The following is a 22,768-nucleotide window of genomic DNA, read 5'->3' as shown; positions in this document are numbered from 1 at the left end:
CTGGGGATTTATCGAATCTGTCTCCTTGGCCAGACTGTAAATCCCTGGAGAGCAGTGGTCAGCCTCCAGCTGTGGACCCACTGTATGTGTGCTCCCCACTCCTCCCACAGGGCCAAGCACACAGCAAGAACACAAAACTTTTTAATTAAGTAGATGAATGAAGAAACTCCCCTAAAAAAATCCACAGTAGTGATTAATGGCAAATAACAGAGAACTTGTAGTAAGAGTTTTTATAAGTTGATCTTTATAGAGTTTAACCATACATTCACAACACAATAATTAACTGTAATTATGCACATAACTGTGTGTGCATTATCTTTCTTTCAGCAAGACAGCTCCATAAACATACCTACCACATCTACATCCAGAATAAGAAAACTGGTGCTCATGAGATTAAACTATAATGACAAACAAGCTGCTTTCACAAAAGAAGTTTGAGATTTTGCCCCTTCACCCTCCAAGTCCATGTTTTTCGTAGCCTGGCTCAGGAGCCACTGGCAGCAGAATGGCTTGGGGTGTTTTAAATATGCAGATTTGGGGCATCACTTCCAACCTGCAGCATGAGTTTCCAAGAGTGGGCGACCAGGAGTGCAGCATTTTAAACAAGCACCTCAGGTGATTCTTGCACACGTGCTAAGTCGCTTCAGTTGTGTCTGACTGTGCAACCCTAGTGTTCCAGGCTCCTCTGTCCATGGGATTCTCCAGGCAAGAACACTGGAGTATTGCCATGCCCTCTTCCAGGGGATCTTCCGGATCCAGGGGTTGAACCTGCGTCTCTTGCATCTTCTGCATTGGCAGGCAGGTTCTTTACCACTAGCACCACCCGGGAAGGCTCAAGTGTGATTCTTAGCACACTAAAAACAGAGGACTATTTTTCCAAGTGTTAATGACGTCCCTGTTTCAAGGCTTATACCTGAGGATGTTTATCTGGAGGGGAGGCAAAGTGACTCCTCCACCCCTGGGGCCCGAGGGCATTTCTGCCGCAAACCACAGAGCCTGAGCTCTGCCTGGGGGGCAGGGGCCTGGTGTGGCCCTTGATAACACCACTGTCTGCACCCTCCCAGTCTTGCTCCCCTGGGCCATGGGGCCTCACACTGGCTCCCTGCTCAACTTTATGGAGCCCTTTGCTTCTCACTTTTTTGTTTTATTCCTCTTAAAACCAACAAAACAGAGAGAGGGACTCCTTCAACTATAGGGAACAAAAAGGAGGAAAAAATGGGAAACTGTGAACCACCTAATGCTGAGAAAGTCACTCTATGATCCTTTTGCTTCTTTGCTCTCCGGCCTGCATGGCCACCCCTTAGGTAGACACTGCAGGTTGCAGGATGGAGAGATGGGCCAGAGTCAGCCTGTCACACTCAAATCTTAATTCTGTGGCCAAAAGGTTATTCCTTTGTGCTGAGCCTCATTCTTTTCATCAAATGGGAATAACAGGACTTACTACTTTGAGGGTTTTGAAGGTTTATGATAATAAATATACATAAAGCCCATGGCAGGCAGGTCTGGCATGAGGCTGAGGTGCAGGAAGTAGCCTGGTACTATTATAAAGGAAGGATCCATGCACCTACGCTCCAACATGAAATCCCCTTCCTGCCTGTCCCCCTCTCCCCCTTCAAATCCACTCCCTACACACTCAGTTGTGTCTGACTCTCTGTGATCCCATGGACTGTAGGCCATCAGGCTCCTCTGTCCATAGGATTTTCCAGTCAAGAATACTGGAATGGGTTGCCCTTTCTCCTGGAAGAGGAAATCTGATGTGCTCAAAGGGAAGGGACGTGTTCAAACAGCTCTGAGAGCTGGTCCAGTGAGGCATTCCAGAGATGGTGTAACAGCATCTCCCACCTCCTTCTCTGAGCTGTGATCTTGCATCTGGTTCCACCCCCTTGAATCTGGGCAGATCCATCACAGCTTTGACCAATTAGACATAGCAGAGTGATGCTGTGTCAGCTCTGGTGTGCTTTATCACAGGCCCAGGGCTTCCATATCCCACCTCTTGAATCCCTCCTATAAGTGTGATGATCCTAAAATCACCCTGTAGCATAGAGAAACCTTGGAAGATGAGATGACTCATAAAGAGGGAAAGAGGCAAAGAAGCATTGAGCAAGGAAGGAATCTTGGAAGTTAGACTGTCCATCTGAGTCCTTCCAGAATTCCTGATCCATTAAATGCAATGGTCATTTTAATCCTCTATGATGGACACCATCATATGAGCTCAGCCCACATTTCCCTTGAGCAAAGACCTACTGTTCCCAATGCTGGGGGTGGAAGCAGCATAGCCCCAAGCCCTCATCCAGCAGGGCTCATCTCTGCTGCAGAACCGCTGTCCAAGGTCTTGTTCTTTCCCTGGAAGCCCACAGCCAATGGCTACTGTGGCAACATAAACCTGAGGTCGACTCACTTCTAGAAATAGTGAGATACTAAATGTTTTAGGCTTTATGGGTAATACAGATTCTGTCACAACTGCTCAACTCTACCCAAGCACCCTGAAAGCAGCCTTAGATCATATGGAAATGAAAAGTGGAACTGTGTTCCAATAAAATTTTATTTACATAAACCCTTACTTGTCTCTTGAGAAACCTGTATGCAGGTGAAGAAACAACAGTTAGAACTGAACATGGAACAACAGATTGGTTCAAAATTGGGGAAGGAGTATGTCAAAGCTGTATATTGTCACCCTATTATTTAACTTCTATGCAGAGTTCATAATGTGAAATATTGGGCTGGATGACTCACAAGCTGGAATTAAGATTTCTGGGAGAAATATCAACAACCTCAGATATGCAGATGATACCATTCTAATGGTAGAAAGCCAAGAGGCACTAAAGAGCCTCTTGATGAAGGTGAAAGAGGAGAGTTGAAGAAAAAGAGAAAAAAGCTGGCTTAAAACTCAACATTCAAAAAATTAAGATCATGGCATCCAGTCCCATCACTTCACAGCAAATAGATGGGGATAAAGTGGAAACAGTGGGCTTGTCTTGGGCTCCAAAATCACTGTGGACCATACCTGCAGGCACAAAATCAAAAGGTGCTTGCTCCTTGGATGAAAAGCTATGACAAACCTAGAAAGCATATTAAAAAGCAAAAATATCACTTTTCCAACAAAGGTCCATATAGTCAAAACCATGGTTTTTCTAGTAGTCGTGTATGGACTTGAGAGTTGGACTACCAAGAAAGCTGAGCGCTGAGGAATTGATGCTTTTGAACTGTAGTGCTGGAGAAGACTCCTGAGAATCCCTTGGACAGCAAGGAGATCAAAAAATTAAAGGAAATTAACCATGAATATTCACTGTAAGGACTGATACTGAAGCTGAAGTTCCAGTACTTTGGCCACCTGATATGAAGAGCAGACTCATTGGAAAAGACCCTGATGCTGGGAAAGATTGAAGGTAGGAGAAGGGGGTGCCAGAGGATGAGATGGTTGGATGGCATCATTGACTCAACGGACATGAGTTTAAGCAAACTCCAGGAGATAGTGAAGGACAGAGGAGCCTGGTGCGCTGCAGTCCATGGGGTCGCAAAGAGTCAAGAAATGACTTAGCGACTGAACAACAACAAAACAGGTAGCCACCTGTATGTGGAAAACATGCTCGTTTGTGCACCCCTGATATAGAAGCCAGGTCGTCCCAGCCCAATTTGGGGCAACTCTCAAGGGTCATTCTGGCTCCAGAACTCCGTTGGGCCAGCCAGGGCTGAGCTGCAAGACAGTTCCTTCCTCTCCCTTGGAAGAATTAATTCTAAGAGCAGTTCTTCAGGAACATCCTGTACATTCTACTCCAGCCCAGAGTCTGCTTCCCAGGGAACACGCCTTGCACCCTGCTAAATGTGGAGGTAGTCTGTTACACAGCAGTAGCTGTCTGGAACACTCCCCATCTTGACTGGGTCTGTTTCCTCTGAGCAGCCAATGGACATCAGGTTTACCTCAAAAGGCTGGCCACCTCATGCCCTATTCAGTCGTCATGTCCTAAGTAACTTAACTCTAACAGTGCTTCCTGACCTCAGAAGTGAGAACTGGGAACTCCCTCCTGGAGTGAGGGAGCAGACAGCAAAGTGGCAATGCTGTGAGAAAGGAAGCAGGGGTCATCTTTGATTTTCTCCATCTACCCTCAGCCTCTCCGTCTACTCTCAGGCCCTTTTCAAATTCTGTGTTGTTCACAACGAGGTCCACACCATCACTTGTGCTGGGAGCCAAATCTTTTGGCTAGACATCAGGAGGGTTAGGACAGTCACCATCTCACTGCACCTGGACCCATCACTGACTTCCTGATGCCCTGAAGGTCTCCCCTATATCCTCATTCTCCTTCATGCCAGTATGGGAAGGCTGATGTTTCAGCCAAGGGCCTCCACTTACAAAATCTTTAATCAATAATCAAAATAATTGAAACTAAGTGATTCCAGCAAAGGGTGGGAAGAATGATAATCATCCCTTGTTAATTTACCCCCTGCTTGTTCCCCTAAACTCAGAAGATAGAAAGTGACCTGATATTTTCACATAAACTTTCACATGCATGCTTTGAGCCAGAACTCAAATGCTTACAATGCCATTGCTGCACAGCAGAATACTGTTAACAAGATCAGTCAAAACCCTAGTATTTTCACTCTTTGTTCCAAAATGTACATTTTGCTTAAGAGGAGGAAGATTGATGGAGAGAGGGGAAGAGCAATCTGTACAGTAAATATAGAAAGTGAGTTTCACCTTCTTTATTAGGGCTTTGAGTCAGTGTTTTAAATTACAGCATCATAATAGAAATTGTGTGGAATGCATGTTAATAAGCATAGGCTGTTTTCATCAAGAGCTCTGGAAAATACGAAGGTTCACTTTCCTCCTCATGACTTTCATCAAACACCAACGCCTTCCCTGAAGCTACTGTATCTGAATGTCATCAGGACATGTTCCAGCTTTAATGATGAGGTGGGCCTTCAGAGTGACCTAAGAGAAATTACTATAGGATTCCAGTTTCTAAAGTAAAACACTCTTCAGGGTCCCTGACTCTTATTAGGAATTGTCCAAGATATAACAAGACTTGATTTTGGACCAGATTTGGTCATAATCTAAACTTTAAGGGACTCTTGACTATAAGTTGATAAGGCTTTTCAAGGCACATGCCGTGATTCTACAGTGTTGGATTGGATTTCTATGCTGGTGGCTTAGAGCAAGTCTGAGTGGTTGTTGAACTGGGGGCCATTCAGGAACTGAGTATGCTCTGCCAGGGCACACCATCAGGGGCCTGGCTGGCTATCACACAGAGCCCTGGGAGGTGGCCTGGCAAGCGGACTGGATGGGCCTCATCACACAGGCCCCCACTCCTGCTCTGGCCTCAGGCTGTGGGTGGACAAAAAGAAAGAATGGAGGTCACGTCACTTCTCTGCACCTCAACTTGGGTGTCTGTACAATGAGAGAGTTGAACTGGTAAGTGACTCTCTAGCCTACCGTACATAACAAGAATTGGGAGGTTTGGAAAAATGCAGTTTCCTAGAACCACTCCCTGAGGTTCTGGCTCAGCAGGTGGGGTCCCAGAACCTGCATTTTAACAAGTCCCTTGGGGGTCCTGATGCTGGTGGACCACACCTGGAGAAGCCTATCTCCTGTCCCTTGCAGCTCTGATAATATAAGATTCTATGAATCTATGTGTGAATGGAGCCGAGCTTTGCTTCCATCACGCTCACCTTCTCCTCCTGGCTGCACAGCTAATCTGCACTTTCCAGCTCCCTTGAGCTGAAGACTAGCCAGTGCAACATGAACCAGAATGAAGTGCACCACATTCCGGCCTGGCCCCTGAAATATCTCACGCAATCCTCCACTTTCTTTCCCCCTTCTCTTTGGCTACCTGAACACAGACAACCCAGCAGAGGACCCCAAGGAGGACTAGAAACAACAGAGACATTGGTTAGAAAGTATATGGATCCCTGAGTTAATGCTTGTAGGAGAGCCACTCAACCTGTAGCATCCACACTGGACTTTGAGTGAGAAATAAGTACTATTAGGTTAAGTCATTGAAATGCTGTGGTTGTAGTCTGTTTGCTCTAAATACAAATCACTTCAGTCAGGAGTAAAAATGCAATCCATTTTTTAAATTAAACTCGAAAGATGGTACTGATGAACCTATTTGCAGGGCAGCAATGGAGATGCAGACATAGAGACAGACTTGCGGACACAGCGTGGGAAGGAGAGGGTGGGGCGAATTGATACAGTACAGAAACATACACGTTACCACATGTAACACAGGTAGCCAGGGGGACTCTGCTGTGTGACGCAGGGAGCTCGACCCAGTGCTCTGTGACAACCTAGAGGAGTAGGATGGGGCAGCAGATGGGAAGGGGGTTCAAGAGGGAAGGGACGTATGTATACCTGTGGCTGGTTCATGTTGATGTATGGCAGAAACCAGGGTAATTATAAAGCAATTATCCTCCAATTAAAAAAAATTTTTTTTTTAATTAAAGGAAAGCAACCAAAGCAAAGCACAGAGTACATTAACTGTTCTGGTCACCTACTGCTGTGTTACAAATCTCCCTGAACTTAGTGGCTTTAAACACAGCTATTATTATCTCTTAAGGTTTCTATGGATCAGAAATCTAGGAAGGGCTGGGCTGGGCAGTAGCTCTGGCTCAGGGTCTGACATGGGGGTGCAATCAGTGGCTGAAACTGAAATTACAGGGGTGCCAGAACATCTGGGATTGTCTGGGCATCTCTCTCCACATAGTCTTGCATAGTCTTGTGTCTCTGTGTGGTCTCTCCATTTGGGGTAGTTTGGACTTCCTCATGGGATGGCGGACTCAAGACAAGTGAACTATTTGCATGGCAGTTTAGGTCTCCAGGGCAAGTGCTCTAGAAACAGGGTGGAAGCTGCCTCAGAAGTCACAGAGCATCAAAAGGGAGTCACAGCCCGACCAGATTCAAGGGGAGGAGATTTAGGATTCATCTCTTGATGGGGGAATTTCAAGTGTCCAGATGGACATGGAAGACAGGGGAGGAAGTTGCAGCCATCTTTGGAAAATATAATGTCACATTAACTATGAGAGAGATGAATAGAAATCCTCACTCTTACTTATCCTACATGGATATTTGATAAGGGCTAGGTATAGGCAGCTGGATTAGTTTACTAGGGCTGCATAAACAAACTGGATGGCTTCAAACAACAGAAATTTATGGTCTCACAGTTCTGGAAGCTGGAAATCAAGGTGTCAGCAGTGCCTTGCTCCCACTGAAGCCTGTAAGGGAATCTTCCTTGCTTCTTCCTAGTTTTCAGAGGTTTGCCTAAAAGGAAACCCTGGGCTTTCCTTGGCTGTGGATACATCACTCAAACCCTATGCTTGCACATGGCCTTCTTTCTCTCTGTGTCTTCACATCATCTTCCCTCTCTGCAAGTCTGTGTTTATGCTTAAAATTTCCCCTTTATATAAGGGCACAGGTCAGATGGATAAGAGCCCACCACAGTAGCCTCATTTTAACCTGGTTACATCTGCTAAGGCCCTATTTTCAAATAAGGTCACATTCTGAGGTACTAGGGATTAGAGCTTCACCATATCTTCTTCTTTTATTTTCTTTGCAGGGGGCATAATTCAAACCATAACAGGTAGTAACTGCTCACAGGGCTGCAACAAAATACTATGGCTAAAGCAACTCGGGGAAAGGAGAGGATGCAACAGAAAGGGAGGATAAATAGAATCCGCTGATATTTTTTGTTAGTCTTGCTTTCAAATTCTCTTATCAAGGAGGGGTTCATTCATGCACTATTATAAAAAACTTTTAAATTCAAGTCAGAAAATATTGGTGAAAAATGCATATCTGATCCCATCCTGAAGTAATTTCCCCAAGACTTTGAGATGCTTTTTTTTTGGAAAACCAGCTCTCCTGGTGGACTCTGTGTGAAGGTGTGAGGGGAAGTACCCAACCGTTTCTCAGCTCTGCCTCGAAATAAACCTCAAATTAAAAAGCAATGCTCCATGGTCATTACCAAGTGTTGAATGCTCTTTCTTGTTAATCTAGGGGAAGTCCTGAAGGGTTTTCACATTCTCACCTCTCACTAATTTAAATTCCCTGGGTAACTGAGGTCTTTGGGGAATGCAAAACTGAAGCTGGAGAACTCAAAGCAAAGATGTGGTACAATATCTTCCTTTTGCATCTGTGAAACAGCTGTGAATTTAAGGTCAAGGGAGATTAGGGGTTTGACAACACCATTCTTTGATTATAGACTGTTGCCTCAAATCACATAAATAATATCAAAGGAGTTCCCAACCTCCACGCCTCCTCTTGAATTAGTCCTGCCTCCTGCATCCAAAAATGCAAGCCGTATCTGCAAATAAGTTCTCTATTTTTACTTCAACTCAAGTAGAACTTAAAAGGAGTTCTGGGGATTCTCATGGAAAAGAATGCCTGGGACTCAAAACTCATGGAGGAAGTGCTCTTTCATTTCACCCAGGGCGGTTGTGCCCAAAACAGGAAGACTTCTGAATGTTTCTAGAATGAAATCCCTGAAGGAAGAAAGAATATGGCTCAAGTTAAAAAAAGCATTGGAGGCAGGGTTTCAGTCTGGACTCTGTGACCTCAAATGGGGCAAGTTAGTTTCTGAGGCGCAGTTCATCTGTTTACAGAATAGGAATAACACCTATTATCACCTCTGGGGATGCATGGGGATAAGACGTAGGGTAAGCTTGTTGGCCACGTGGTCAGTGTATCAGTGTTCCACGTAGCTGTCCTGGGCCTTCGATACTCTAGGCCACAGGCATCTGGGTGAGGAAACCCTCGAAGCTACTCTCTGTGTATCTCTTGTCAAAATGGCATCATAAGGCGTGGACTTCTCGTGCAGCTCTCATGCTAACAGTAGAATGACGCCACACACTCGCCTGTGGTTAAACATAAGAGTTTTCCTGAAATGGGGGGACATTCCTAGGGCCCATAATCTGGGGAAGAGGTGGGTTCCCAGACATGAAATAGGTAAGGTGGAAGGGAGCCTTGGCTCACTTTCCTTGGGTCTGGACACAGAGGGATCTAGTCCGGCCTGAGAGCTGCCCGGGGCACTGGGATGAGAGCCTTGAGGGGGAAGGTGGCAGGGTGGCAGAAGCCAATCCCAGTCCAACACCATCCATCCAGTGTGACTCCAGTTCCCTCGTTCCTGGCCAGTCTCAGTTGAGCAACAGGAAGTTAAGGACAACAGCCTTTTCTTGGTTAGGCAAAAGTGTTAAGGAACACTGAGACCTTGGTGGAGATAAAAGAGTCCTCAAGGGAAGTTCAGGCTCATGGGCCAAAGTGATCACCATTCTCACATGCCCCTTCCCAAGTATGCCCCTGTTGGCCAACCTGGTAGATGTGGTAATAGCCAGGTAGATGGCACAGAAACCCTTCCATGCAGGGAGGACTGAACTTTAACTTGGTCTCTTGAAAATATTATACAAGAAATACATGAATATACTTGCCTTAAGGAAAATTAAAACATCCATGTATAACACTAAAGTTCCTTCTATCTCTCTCCCCTTCTCCTCAGTCCTGGTCTTCTCTGTCCCTCCCCTTCCCCAAAAGTACAGATCACACCGATTCAATTTATGATTTTCCAGCTTCCTGATGGTGCAAAAGCCATAAGCATTCAATAGAAACTCTACATCGAATTTTGAAATCTAGTCTTTTCCTGGGGCTACTGATAAAAGGTACAATCTTCGCCCATGATGCTGGGCAGGGCAGCTGTGCCCAGCGGAAACAGCCAGTACTCAATAACATAACATGTTACCAGTGTTTATTGCATATTGTGTTTTATGTTCCCAAATTCCATCATACCTACAAAATGCTCAACTGTTTCTCCCGCTTCTGGTGAGAAGAGGAAGGTAAAATAATTAGTTTTAGCTCAAGATAACTGCTCAACTGCAGGCTGATGCAAGTGTTCTGTGCATGTTTAGGAGAGACCAGGCTAAGCTACAGTGCTCCGAATGTTAGGTGTATTAAATGCATTTTCAGCTTATAGTGGGCTTACTGCTAAGTTGCCTCAGTCGTGTCTGACCCCTGCGCGACCCCATAGACGGCAGCCCAACAGGCTCCCCCGTCCCTGGGATTCTCCAGGCAAGAACACTGGAGTGGGTTGCCATTTCCTTCTCCAATGCATGAAAGTGAAAAGTGAAAGTGAAGTCACTCAGTTGTGTCTGACTCTTAGCCCCCTGAAACTTTCTATATATGTCCTATGGGCTACACAGCATTCTCTCATCAACACTCTAAGAACATAAATGGTATCAGACAGCACGAGCCGTTCGACTCTGTTAATCTCAGCTCAGCTATGCCCATCGGTTGGCACAGGGCTCCAGGGTCCTCCTTTCCGCTGCTGCCTGGCGCTCACTGGAATGTTCACATCAGCATGCACTCAGCCGCTCCCTCAACTGAGGGGCTTTATGCTGTTTCCAATGGTTTACTATCACAAACTAAAAGGCAACGATATTTTTGTGTCCCTGGCCTCTTCTGAAAATGTGAGGGCTTTTCTAGGCCATAGGACACATAGCCTGATTTGGAATTTCTGGGTCAGAGGTTATTTTGTAGCCATGATGCGATTTGAAACATAAAACACAATATGCAATAAGAATGTCTGTCGGTTCCCCTCCTGTGGCTGACTGGGAGCTGCCCAGAATCACGGGAGATCACTAGACCCGGGAAAAGATTAAAATTCAGACTTCAAAGGATGGTTTCTACTGAATGCTTGTTGTTCCTACACCATCATAAAACTGAAAAATCATGAAGTTGAATTGGGACCATCTTTACTTTTGGGGAGGGAGGGAGGGAGGAGGCCGGGGTTTGGGACAAGAGGAAGTAGAAGGAACCTCAGTTTTGAATACGGATGTTTTACGTTCTTCCAGCTGCAGTGGATGAATGTGCTGTGGATCACAGCCTCACTTGCTGGTGTCATGACTTCGGGCCAGTTTGATGGATGAAATGAAATCCTATTATTATCCCACATCTCCCTGCTTAGTAGTGAGATTGGTACTCTTACGTACTGAAAGATTAGTCATCTTTCATATGCTATCAGCCTTTCATATTTGAGTGGAAATACACTGTCCACACCCTTTGCCCATTTTTCTCTTGGACTGTCTTTGGCTTTAATTTTAAATGATTGATAGGCATTCCTTACATCTTTTTGACACGAGATATGGATCTCTGAAGATTTTCAAATATCTTCTTCCAATCTGTCATCTACCTTCTAACTTTGTTTAAAGTGACGTTTTCTTAAACAGAAGTTCTCAATTTGGATGCAGTCCAACTTTTCACTCTTTGTAGAAATCAAGATTTTCTAAACCCAACGTGTGGCAGTGAAATGGCAAGTGTTTGTAGCAGCTATGTAATTCAGGGCATGGAACTTCATCTTCCTGTGCTTGCAGATACTAACAGCGGCTGCCTGTGAGCCCAGAGAGGCAGAGGGAATGGCAGAAGCTTTTCCTGCACTGCTGTTCTTCCTTGCACCCCTGAAGCTCTCTGGGTTGGAAGCTACCAGAGGGGAGCATTACATAGTATCAATTCCCAGTTCCCTGAACTAGAACTCCAAGAGCCAATTATGTGCATCTCTTCCCAACTCCATCCTTAGGGCTATCATGTCAGAACTAGAAATTGACCATAGCGAGATCTGTACCAAAGAAATAGACAAACATTACATGTCAGGGTTTATCTTGCCTGGAGAGCCAGTTTTTATGCATTTACCAGCACACCACTGACAGCAGCATCCTAGGCACACAGCCCTCTGCCTGCACGGCCTTCAGCTGAGGGCTACTGTTCGTGCATACGGACAACTCTAGACAGAAAATTCTCCTTATGCTAGACATGAAATCTAGCTCCGCTCACCCAGTCCTGATTCTGTCTTCTAGAACAGAGGTCAACTATTTCTGTAAGAGGCTTTGTGTGCTACACAGTCTCTGCTGCAACTATTCGACTGTTACATTTTCTTCTTGCTTTTTTCTTCAACCATTTAAAAATGTTGAACCATTTTGTTTTCTTCAAGGGCTACACATAAACAGGTGGCAGGCTTTGGTTCACTGGTTGGAGTCTGACAACTTCTACTCATGAACAACACAAGATGAAGAACACAAGCTACACTATGACAGACACAACCATCGTTCCCGGATCCAAAGATGCTTCTTACATAGCTCTGGGTCTTTTCTTCTCAAGCCTAGGATTCTTTCAGGGATGTTTTTGAAGTCAACCCCAAATACCGGAGCAGTGATTTAGGAATGTTTCTAGAATCTGCTTCACTGGGCATCAATACTATAGGTTGGGTTAATGGTAGGAAAAGGAACAGAATTCTGGACTGAGGTTAGTCAGGTGCTCTGGCCAACTTGGGAGTGTCACAGGATCTAGAAGAAGCAGAGCACAGGGGAGCCGTCTACATGTTGGCTGTGTGGTCCAGGGCAAAGCACCTAACCTTTCTGGGCTCCTGGTAGGATAAAGATGACTGCCAATGCTTTGGTACTACTGACTGAGAGCTATGACCTTGGTCTCCTCGCCTTGAACCTGAGCAGGCTCTGTGTCTGCTTGACCAACAGAAGACAAAAGAAGTGATGCTGTGTCCATCTTAAGACACTGGCAGCTTCTCCATCCTGCTTGGAATTCTTGCTCTGGGAACCCAGTTCCATGTTGTGGGGGAGCCTGGGTGGCTTTGCGGAGAGGCAGGCACATGTGGAGTGAAGCCAACACCCCCGCTGAACTCGTGGCTGACAGCTGCCCATCATGTGAGGAAGCTGTCTAGAAGGGGGTCCTCCAGCCCCAAGCAGTCGCCACAAGGAACAGAGATAGCATGCATGGCTGATCCCTGCCCACGTCATAGATATGTGATCAAAACAAATGGCTGTTTCCATTTTAGATCATTAAGCTTTGGGGTTGTTTGTTATGCAGCAAAAGACACCCAGAGTGGGGTCCAGAACACTACCTCCTTGGGCTTTTGTGAGGATTAAATGACATGATGTATATAATGTGCTTAGCTCAATGCCTGGCACATAAAAAATCCTCAGTAATCTGCAATTACTTTTTAGAAAAAAATATAGCTACTTGAGTTCCCTTCCAAGAATAGGGGAAATGTTTCACTTCCTTATCTTAAGAGGTCTGCTCCTAACACTCAGCTTTCTAAAGAGGCTGATGTTTCTTGTGACTTCCTCATTAAATAAGATTAAACAAAAAGCATTTGGCAGAGTATGGCATAAAGTAGTTGCTCAGAAAATACCAAAAAATCCTGCTTGGATGCTCAGAAACGTTCACACAAGCTCTAGCTCATCTCACATCTCCAGTCTACCATGTAACCACTCCACCTGAGTAGCTCTACCTGATCCTCAAACTCCTCAAGAATTAATAATTTCATTTCAGTTTCTCTGCCTCCTGGTGGACATGGCACCTCCAGTGATTTGAGAATGACTGACTGATGTAACTGGCAAGAAAACCTGAAATGGTACTGAATAAATGGTGAGCTGGTCTATGTGCTTTTAGGGACCTACGCTTTGTGCAAGAGGTACCATACTTGTTAGCTCTGCCAGCTATGGCAAGAAGAGGAAGACTGCAGTCTTGTACAAAAGACACATTTGGAAATAAGCTGGGGTCCCATAAAGGTCCCCTGTTCAAAAATCTAGCCTTCTATTGTTGCTGCTGCTAAGTTGCTTCAGTCGTGTCCGACTCTGTGAGATCCCGTAGACGGCAGCCCACCAGGCTGCCCCATCCCTGGGATTCTCCAGGCAAGAACACTGGAGTGGGTTGCCATTTCCTTCTCCAATGCATGAAAGTGAAAAGTGAAAGTGAAGTCGCTCAGTCGTGTCTGACTCTTAGCGACCCCATGGACTGCAGCCTACCAGGCTCCTCCATCCATGGGATTTTCCAGGCAAGTGTACTGGAGTGGGGTGCCATTGCTTTCTCCGAGCCTTCTATTGTTAGGAAGGACTAATTTGTGACGCTGGATTAAAGTATGGCTTCTGTGAAAAAAAAAAAAAAAAATGATTTTAAAGCAATCACTTTCCTTCATGAATGAAAAAGCAGAATCATGACTTCTCTTTCAGTATCCAAGATGGAAACAGGATGCTGGATTGGTAAACAGAAAATGCGTCATGATTTATCAATACAGCAGGCACGATGCACAGGAGCAGCAGAATCATGACTTCTCTTTCAGTATCCAAGATGGAAACAGGATGCTGGATTGGTAAACAGAAAATGCGTCATGATTTATCAATACAGCAGGCACGATGCACAGGAGCAGGCTGCATCGCTCAGCTGATAAGGTAGCAGTAGCTGCGGACAATACATAATGAGTGATTGTGCTGAAGTCTGAGTGGTCCCAGATGCGATTATCCAACCCCTCACTTACATGACTACACGTTCAAGGTCAAAGCAGAGAGCCACAGTTGCTGAGGCAGGCTTTCAAACAGGAGGCTGCAGTTTTCAGCTAGATATGGTACTAAAAAAAAAAAATCCCTAATTTTCTTAATTGAAGAAGCTCTATGTGGAATATAATGAGGCATTTATAAAACAAGCCAACAAACCAAAACCAATTTTGTTTCTTCCTCTCTCAGGAATCAAAATCTACTTGTTCTCTATCATTGACCAGATCAAAATCATTACAACTCTTGAAAATATGCTATTGGCTCAGAGATGCAGTTTGTTAAACCAGGTCTCTGGAGAAGAAAACCTTGATGGCTGTTTTTTGGGGTGTCAAGGCCTGCTGCTCAGGCAGTGGGTGACATGACACACTGCAGGATGTCTCACGTAGGTGGTCATCACAGCTACAGTAGATTAATGTAAGCCAATTCTGAGCACTTGCTCATTTTCTGATCCCCCACTTGCATTCCCCGCTGCCCATACTGGATAGGGAGCAAGGGGACATGGGAAAGAGAAATGGATGGAGGAGGGAACATAAAAATATGCCCCCCCCCAAAAAAAAATCAGTTTAAACCTGAAACCCACCAGAAACGAAAAACGAGGGAGTATATCAGTTTAGGGAAGAAAATAGGAAAAAGGTATATAATACAGAACAAAAACCTCTGTAGAAGACTCAATGGGCTTTCCAAAGAATTCCACTAGACCGAAGAATGCCCTTGGTCAGAGGGAATAGTGTGCAAGAAAGGGCTGTGTTGGGAGCCCAGCATGACTTTGGGAGAACCTTGGGTTTCTGAGTTAGAGTGATGAGGAGCCCCAGAACTGGAGGCGCCCAGGCCTCTGTTCTAACAGGGGTGGAGGGGAAGAAGAAAGGGAGGGTAGAGAGGGAGTGTCAAAAGTGCTCACTCCAGGTGAGATTATAAACAAACTCAAATGAGAAAAAGCAGACGCTCGCATGCAAGGAAGGGAACCAGGGTCAGACGAGACCCTCAGCCGCTTGTGTTGGGAATACAGGTGGATTCAGAGCCTGAGCACAGGGGACTTCCCTGGAGGTCCAGTGATTAAGGCTCCATGCTGCCAATGCAGAGGGCGCAGGTTTGGGGCCTGGTCAGGGAACTAAAGTCCCACATACCATGCGGCACAGCCAAAAGATTAAAAAAATTTTTTAAATTAATAAATTGGTTAATTCTTTTCATCCCTTCATCAGTCAACAATCCGAGGACAGCACACTGTCCCGGTCCTACATTTCAAGCAAGAGGCGGAGTCTGGAGGATACTCAGGAAATGCCAGGCCAACAATGGGGGTGATGCACGTAAGGCTATAAAATACACATAAAGACTGCGCATGCCTGAGGAGCTTAGGGAGGCCAGGAGCTGGGGGAAGACAAGACACAGGAATGCAAGAATCCTGGCTGAGGTGGTTCAGGCAAGAAACTCACTAGAAAGGCCACATGTGGCCTCCTGGGCATAGTGTTCAGGGCTCAGTGGCAGAGCCTGCCAACTGGGTTACCACAGGTAAGAGATGGGTGTGCAGAGGTGCCCGGGCCCCAGACTTCAGGTGTCTGTGGATGGGGCCCAGAGGTGCCTGCCTGGACGTACAGGGTGGTCACTTCCAGCAACGAACAGCCTCATCTGTTTACACCAGGGCTTCCCACACCAGTGTAAGGTGGCAAGGAAGAGTGGCACTGCTGGGGGCGGGGGGCTGGTAGACAAGGTGCTGAAGGACAGACTGGTCCCTCTTTCCAGTATGTCCATGCAGATTCCTTCAACTAAAAAATGTATTCATGTAAAGGGACAGGAGAAACTCTTCAGCAAGACTAAGCACAGCATCCGACAAGCCTCTTTCTATTTTAATGGATCCAGCCTAAGCTTTGGAGACACACAGAAATAATCAGGTCAATCAAAAGTGGGGCAAATGGAGAAGCCGGGCAGCTGGATACCTCCCCAGCCTGGGCCATTGTAACTGGTGTGAGAACAAAAGGCCAGCGGGAAGAAAACCACGCTGGGACAGCCAGAGATGGAGGCTCATTCCAAAACCATCCTGTCTCGTCTAGCTGCAAACAAGGCAGGGCTATCATCTGGGGAAGCCCAGGGATCCACCCCTCCCACCCCTTGACCAGGTTTATCGTCTCTGACAATCTAGCCCAAAGGGCTCAGATGAAAGCTGCTTGTAGTTGTTAATGCCCTGGAAATCCCAGGATGGAAAGCCACTGGCCTGTCACACAGGGGGCACAGGCCAATCTGAAGCACAGAGTGGGCCAGGCTGCCCCCAGTGTGGAAAGCTGTGATTTTAAATGGGCGCAGAGTAGAGTGGTCCTTCCCTTGAATGTGAACATGGATTTCAGGAAGAGGAAGAAGAGCTGGAAGAGGAAGAGGTGGAAAAGGTAAGGGAGTTGATAGTCACTCAGCAAGCTGGAGGCTCTCAGGTCACATTCTACCTTGGCTTCCCTGCTTAGAGCTCCAAAGAACCTGGCCACCACTGGCAGAAGACCAGGAGTCACAGGCAGAGGAGGGGCGGGAAGCTGAGCGCCTCCTACTGGCCACCTCGGTCAGTACAAGGAGAGAAGGCAGGAGAAGGGAAGCCTGAAACCGGCTCTCCCCGGAAGAGGGGGCCGAGAGTGGACAGTCACCCTCACTGGAGGCATCAAAGAAAGATGGAGAAGGGATGTAGACCTCCTTTCTAACAGTATAGTCAGCCTGGGGCAGGCTCTATGAAGAATGCTATAATGGGCAAAGGTGACTTTTGACTGTCTGAAAAGCTTTCTTTTTTCATTCGCATAAATATTTATTGAGAACCTGCCTTGTGAAGGGCATTATTATACCAGATGCCAATGACAATCAGCAGCTTTAATTTTAGCCAACTACCTCTGATTGTCATTGGCATCGAGCCTCACAATGTCAGGCACATCAGAGGTTCTCAGTTCTGTCCCTCAGAATCCCACCAACCATCCCTCTTTACCTACTCTTTCCTTATCCCTCAACTTAAACACATGGTCCTATTCAGGCCCAGGATAGAAACTAGCTAAGGTGACAGATTGCTCTGTTCTCAGGAGAGAGGGCAGCCTTCACAGGTCACAAATGATGCAGAGCTTTCGGTTTTGTTAATTCTTCTCATTCCCACTGTCCTAACTAGAAAAGCCCCTCGTTGCTGTTCATGAGGATTTCCCCACTAGTCTCCTTGACTGAATTCAACTTCAGCAACTTTTACTAGGCACTGACTGTGCGCTAGTTTTCATATCCTCTTCTAGGGGCTTGGGATGAAAAAAATAAGTAAGTAATACACTGGCACAGCTCCTAGAAAGCTCACAATCCATTACAGGGAGGCCATACAAACATTGAAGATATAGTACTACATGTGCTATAATCAACACACTTCTCAAAGGTGATAAAGACACACAACAGAAAGCAATTAAATCTAGCCAGGCCAAGTAGGAAAGTCAAACGGAGAGAGTGATGTGTGAGGCAGCTTTGAGAGATGGGTTGGAATTCTCCAGGTGGACAAGGTATGGTGTGTCAGATAGAGGGTAACGGCATAAACTCAGGTGAGGGGTGCCAGGCAAGAGGAGCAGAGGCAAAGGGATGCAGGGGAAGTGGCTGGCTATAAGGAGGGGGTTGGACATGGGTTCAAAATCCTACACCATTCTATAGATCATGGGCTTTATTCTGTGGCCAGGAGGCAGCCATCAGAGATATCTTCTAAAGCTTTCTTGAGATATGACTCATATACCACACAATTGACTCTTTCAAAGTCTACAATCCAGTGGTTTTTAGTATATTCACAGAGTGTGAAACTACTACCATAATCTAATTTCAGAACATTCTCATGGTTCCAAAAGGCACCTTGTGCCCACTGGTAGCCACGCCTCGTTCTCTGACACTGGGAGGCAACTGCTAATCTGCTTTCTGTCTCTACAGATTTGCCTCTTCTGGACATTTCATATTCATCAGATCATATGATATGTGGTCTTTTGAGACTGGCTGCTGTCACTTAGTATAATGTTTCAAAGGTTCATTCACAGTAGCAAGTATTAGTGCCTCTGTATTTTTCTAATTGCCAAATATCAGTTCATTGTAATAGATATACCATATTTCTTGTTTGTTCATTCATCAGATGATGGATATTTGGGTTGTTTCAATCTTTTTGGCTACTGTGAATAATGCTGCTATATATTTCATGAGTAAGTTACGTGGACATATATTTCCATTTTTCTTGGATATAATCTGAGGAGTGGCAATGGTAACTCTGTGTCGAACATTTTGAGGAATGAAAGAAAGAGAAAGAAAAAAAGTGAAGTGGTTCAGTCGTGTCCGACTTTTTGCTACCCTATGGATTGTAGCCTGCCAGGCTCCTCCATCCATGGGATTTTCCAGGCAAGAATACTGGAGTGGATTGCCATTTGCTTCTCCATTTGAGGAATGGCTGAACTGTTTTCCAAAGTAGTGGAACCATTTATAGTCTTACTGGGAATGTAACTATGCTACATAACACTATGTTTACAATGTAAGGTTTTGGAAAATGTTTCAATTTCTCCAAAACCTCAACCAACATTTGATATTGTCTTTGTTTTATTATGGTCATCCTGTGTATGTGTGTTAGTCACTCAGTCCTGTCTGATTCTTTGCAACCCCATGGACTATAGCCCTCCAGGCTCCTCTGTCTGTAGGATTCTCCCAGCAAGAATACTGAAGTGAGTTGCCAGTTCCTTCTCCAAGGGATCTTTCTGATCTAGGGATCGAAGCCAGGTCTCCCACACTGCAGGCAGATTCTTTACTGTCTGAGCCACCAGGGAAGCTCCACAGTTATCCTACTGGATATGAAATGGTCTCACTGTGGTTTTGATTTGTAGAGATACCTAATGATGCATGATGTTGAGCATCTTTTCATATGCTTATTAATCAAAGATTTTTAAGTAAGAAATGTAGATGTTTTATAATAAATTTGGGGGTGAGTTGGATGGGAGGGAAACTAGAGGCTGTTCTAACAACTCAGGGGAGAGTTAATGAGGCCCTGGGTCAGGGGAAAGTATGAGCATGGTATAAAGAGAGGGACTCAGAGCTCTTTCAAAACCAGAGTCCAAAAAAAAAAAAAAAAAACAACCCAGAATCCACAGGACTTAATGAAAGATTGACTGAGTAGCACAGTGGGGAGTGAGGGGAGAAGGAAGTAGCAAGGGTGGTGCTAAGCTCTCCAGGCTGGGCAACCAGGAAGATGGTGATACCATGAACTGAGCTAGGGAAGGAGAGGGCAGAAGTAGATTGCAGAAGGCGAGATTATGAGTTCAGAGAGGACAGGTTCGGTTTGAGGTACCTGGAAAGATCCGTGTGGATGGAGATGCTGGATAGGTAGCTGGAGAAGCAATCATGGAGCTGCAGAGAGACTGAGAGATAAAGCTGTAGGGACATCAATATATTGGTAGCTGATGGTTGAGTAGCATGCGTTGTTTACATATTAAGGAATTTTGTGAATTAGGAAGCTTCTGCAGGAGTCCTTTCAGTGGCAAGTAGAGAAATGGAAAGTAGACTAAAGAGATTTGAAAAGGGAATGCAAGTCATGAAAAAAGAAGGGGACAGATAAAAAGTGCTTCCCATCTCCATGGAAATCCTTCCCAGTGCATCTGTTAGATCCCTGTGTGTCGAGGCGCATCAAGACAACTCCTGTCCCTTCACAGAAAGATGCGGCACTCAAGGGGTAAAAGAGGTGAGGTGAACATCGCTCTCCTGCTGGGCAGGTTGCCCTGGCAACAGAGAACTACTGCCTGTCAAAGAGCCAGGACTTTGAGCCTTGCCTTCCATGTCTCCACCTCCTCACTCCAATAGAGTTTTCAACAAAGTAAAAAACAGGGGAAACAAAAGGGAGTTACGCTTCAAAAAAAGCACTTCCTTTTTAAGAATCTGTGATGGGCACACAGCCTTTGAGAAAGAAGGGCATGAGATCAAGTGGATCCCAACCATCCACGGACAAATTGGTATATTTTTCAGGCCTGAACAAGTTTCATGGAGGGGTGGTGGTGCCAGGAAGTTTGAACTGTAACTATTTAGTGTCAAAAGATTAGAGAACCAAGAAAAAAAATCCTTCTAAACCCAGACCAAGATTACCTCTCCAGACCTGTGTTATATTCTTGTCCGTCCACATTTGGGTACAAGGAGGCTGCTCACTGAGACAGAATGAAAAGGTTCCCTTGTCAATTGGCTTCTAGTTTGGTTTGGCAACAAGCAGCACCAGGAGAGAGGGAGAGTGAGGCAACTCCGCTTCCCCTGCCAGAGTGCCAAGGGAGGGCTGAGTCCCTCTGCTGAGTGCTCAGCTCAGGTCAGGTGGGCTTTCTCTCCAGGAAGTTATCCTTTCCAGTTTCCCCAAATCACTCCCTCTCCTAACCCCTCCTCACTCCCCGACCTAAGGGTGGCGAGAGCGCCATGCTATCACTAGTCCTAGGGTGCTTCCTTATCACTTATTTTCTTTAACCCTTGGACACACTTTTACTAACAGTCGCTATCAAATGCTCTTCAAATTTCCCTGTTTGTGTGTGCCATCTGCTTTCTGGTAGGATCCAGACTGACTCAGATCCCAGTGTTAAAGGTGTTATTCCTTACCGTCTAAGAGCCTTAGTCAAGAGTACATTTCCAAGCAAGCCGATCAGCATCTCACAAAGAAAAATACGGTCAGCTGGCTCTTGAGCCACACGTGACTCTTCCATCACACAGCATTCTTCTGGCCCTGTCTGCACACATTTATCAGGTCAAGAATAGTCTTAGGGGCTGTGGAAGCCAAAGCAGGACATGGTCCTGTGCTCAAAGAAACATTGATGGGGGCAAATGTGCGCATGAGAGCCCTCACAGCGTCCTGAACTCCATCATTCCCATGGGAACACGAGAGCGTTTTCTGCTCTCTCCCAGCACCATGGAAATGTTAAGAGACGAGGGGCAGGAATAACATGACTGCTGGAGAAACAGCACCAAAGAGAGAAACCGAAAGGTCTTCAAAGTCCAGATTGGCTTTCAAAAGCTGCTACGTCACTGCTTTGAAATTGAAAGCAGCAAAGTGCAGCTCAGGAGCCACTATCATGTGAGCAATGCTGCTCTCAGGGTCACGTCCAAGTTGACTGCAGCCCTGGAAAGAAGAGGGTGGGGGGCAGGCCTGGAATGTCCTCCCCGCTCCATAGTGGTCTTTCATTTCAGTCATCCTCCCCCAACCCCCATAGACGACTGCTTAGAAAAGATGGGTGATAGGCCTGTTGGCTAAGTCCTACAGGGGCTCAGCAGAACCTCAGGACTCAAATGAAACACTTCTCTCCCCAAGAAGCTATCTGAGAATTAGAATTCCCAACCGCTCAATGTGGACTGACGTGCATAGCTTTCCAGATCTGGAGGCTGGTGACAACACCACCCTGCTGGGCTTGTGTCCAAGGACTGAATGAGAAAACATAAAGCAGGGTCCCCGCCGTGGCTAATTGACCCAGTGAAGACTCCAATGAAGTGCGCGTCCCTTTCTTCTCCAAGGAAGCCTCTCTCATCCTCTCTCCTGTCTCTCATGGAAGTCTGTCAAGATCCACGTCTATTGGATGTGCCTCAAAACAAGAGAACAGGGCTTCCCTGCTGGCTCAGTGGTAAAGAATCCACCTGCCGATGCAGGTGACGTGGGTTCAATCCTGTCCCCAAAGCAGACCCCCAACCATTGCCTCAGAATTCTGGGCTCAGCGTGCCTGGACATGGAGGGCTGTATGACTGGCGTGGAGGAAAGCAGGCTGAAGGTTTGGGTGGAGCTTGGACCACAAACTGGCAGCCCTCAACCCGGGAGGGACCTGGATTCTAGGGGCAGGCACGCAGCTGAACATTGCAGGGAGGCTGTGATTATGTCCGGGATGGCCCCACCATGGACAGAAGAAACCAGAGCAGCAAGGGGAGGGAACACAGCAAGGGGAAACGAGAATGCCTGGGTGGGTGGGGGTCAGTTAAAGCCACAGTTCCACAGAGTACCTTTCTATTACATCCTCTTCAGGTTGATGGTTAGAAGAGGGGTTAACCAACACAGGAAGAATAATAAGATCTGTGACATAAATTACCTTTGTGAGCTTCCAAGAGGAAGTGTGAATGATTCCCAGGGATTTGCAGTACCCTAGAAGGCAATGGCACCCCACTCTAGTACACTTGCCTGGAAAATCCCATGGATGGAGGAGCCTGGTAGGCTCCAGTCCATGGGGTCGCTAGGAGTCAGACACGACTGAGCGACTTCACTTTCACTTTTCACTTTCATGCATTGGAGAAGGAAATGGCAACCCACTCCAGTGTTCTTGCCTGGAGAATCCCAGGGACAGGGGATCCTGGTGGGCTGCCGTCTATGGGGTCGCATAGAGTCGGACAAGACTGAAGTGACTTAGCAGCAGCAGCAGCAGATCATCATAAAGTAGAATCTGTGGTCCATTAGGAGGGATTAAGAATAGCCCATCCCTGGAGCTCTGGAAGCCTC

At 46.1% G+C, this 22,768-nt stretch overlaps 1 protein-coding gene across 4 annotated transcripts in view; it reads right to left on the bottom strand.

Moving 5' to 3' along the window:
- The window catches only part of DAPK1 (death associated protein kinase 1), a 209,989-nt gene that overhangs the window by 61,015 nt on the left and 126,206 nt on the right, over positions 1–22,768 (bottom strand). The window lies entirely within an intron of this gene.

Source organism: Bos taurus, chromosome 8, assembly GCF_002263795.3.
Source record: "Bos taurus isolate L1 Dominette 01449 registration number 42190680 breed Hereford chromosome 8, ARS-UCD2.0, whole genome shotgun sequence".
Taxonomy (NCBI): Eukaryota; Metazoa; Chordata; class Mammalia; order Artiodactyla; family Bovidae; genus Bos; species Bos taurus.
Note: the sequence above shows the minus strand (reverse complement) of the source record. Positions and strands in the feature narration are given on the sequence as shown.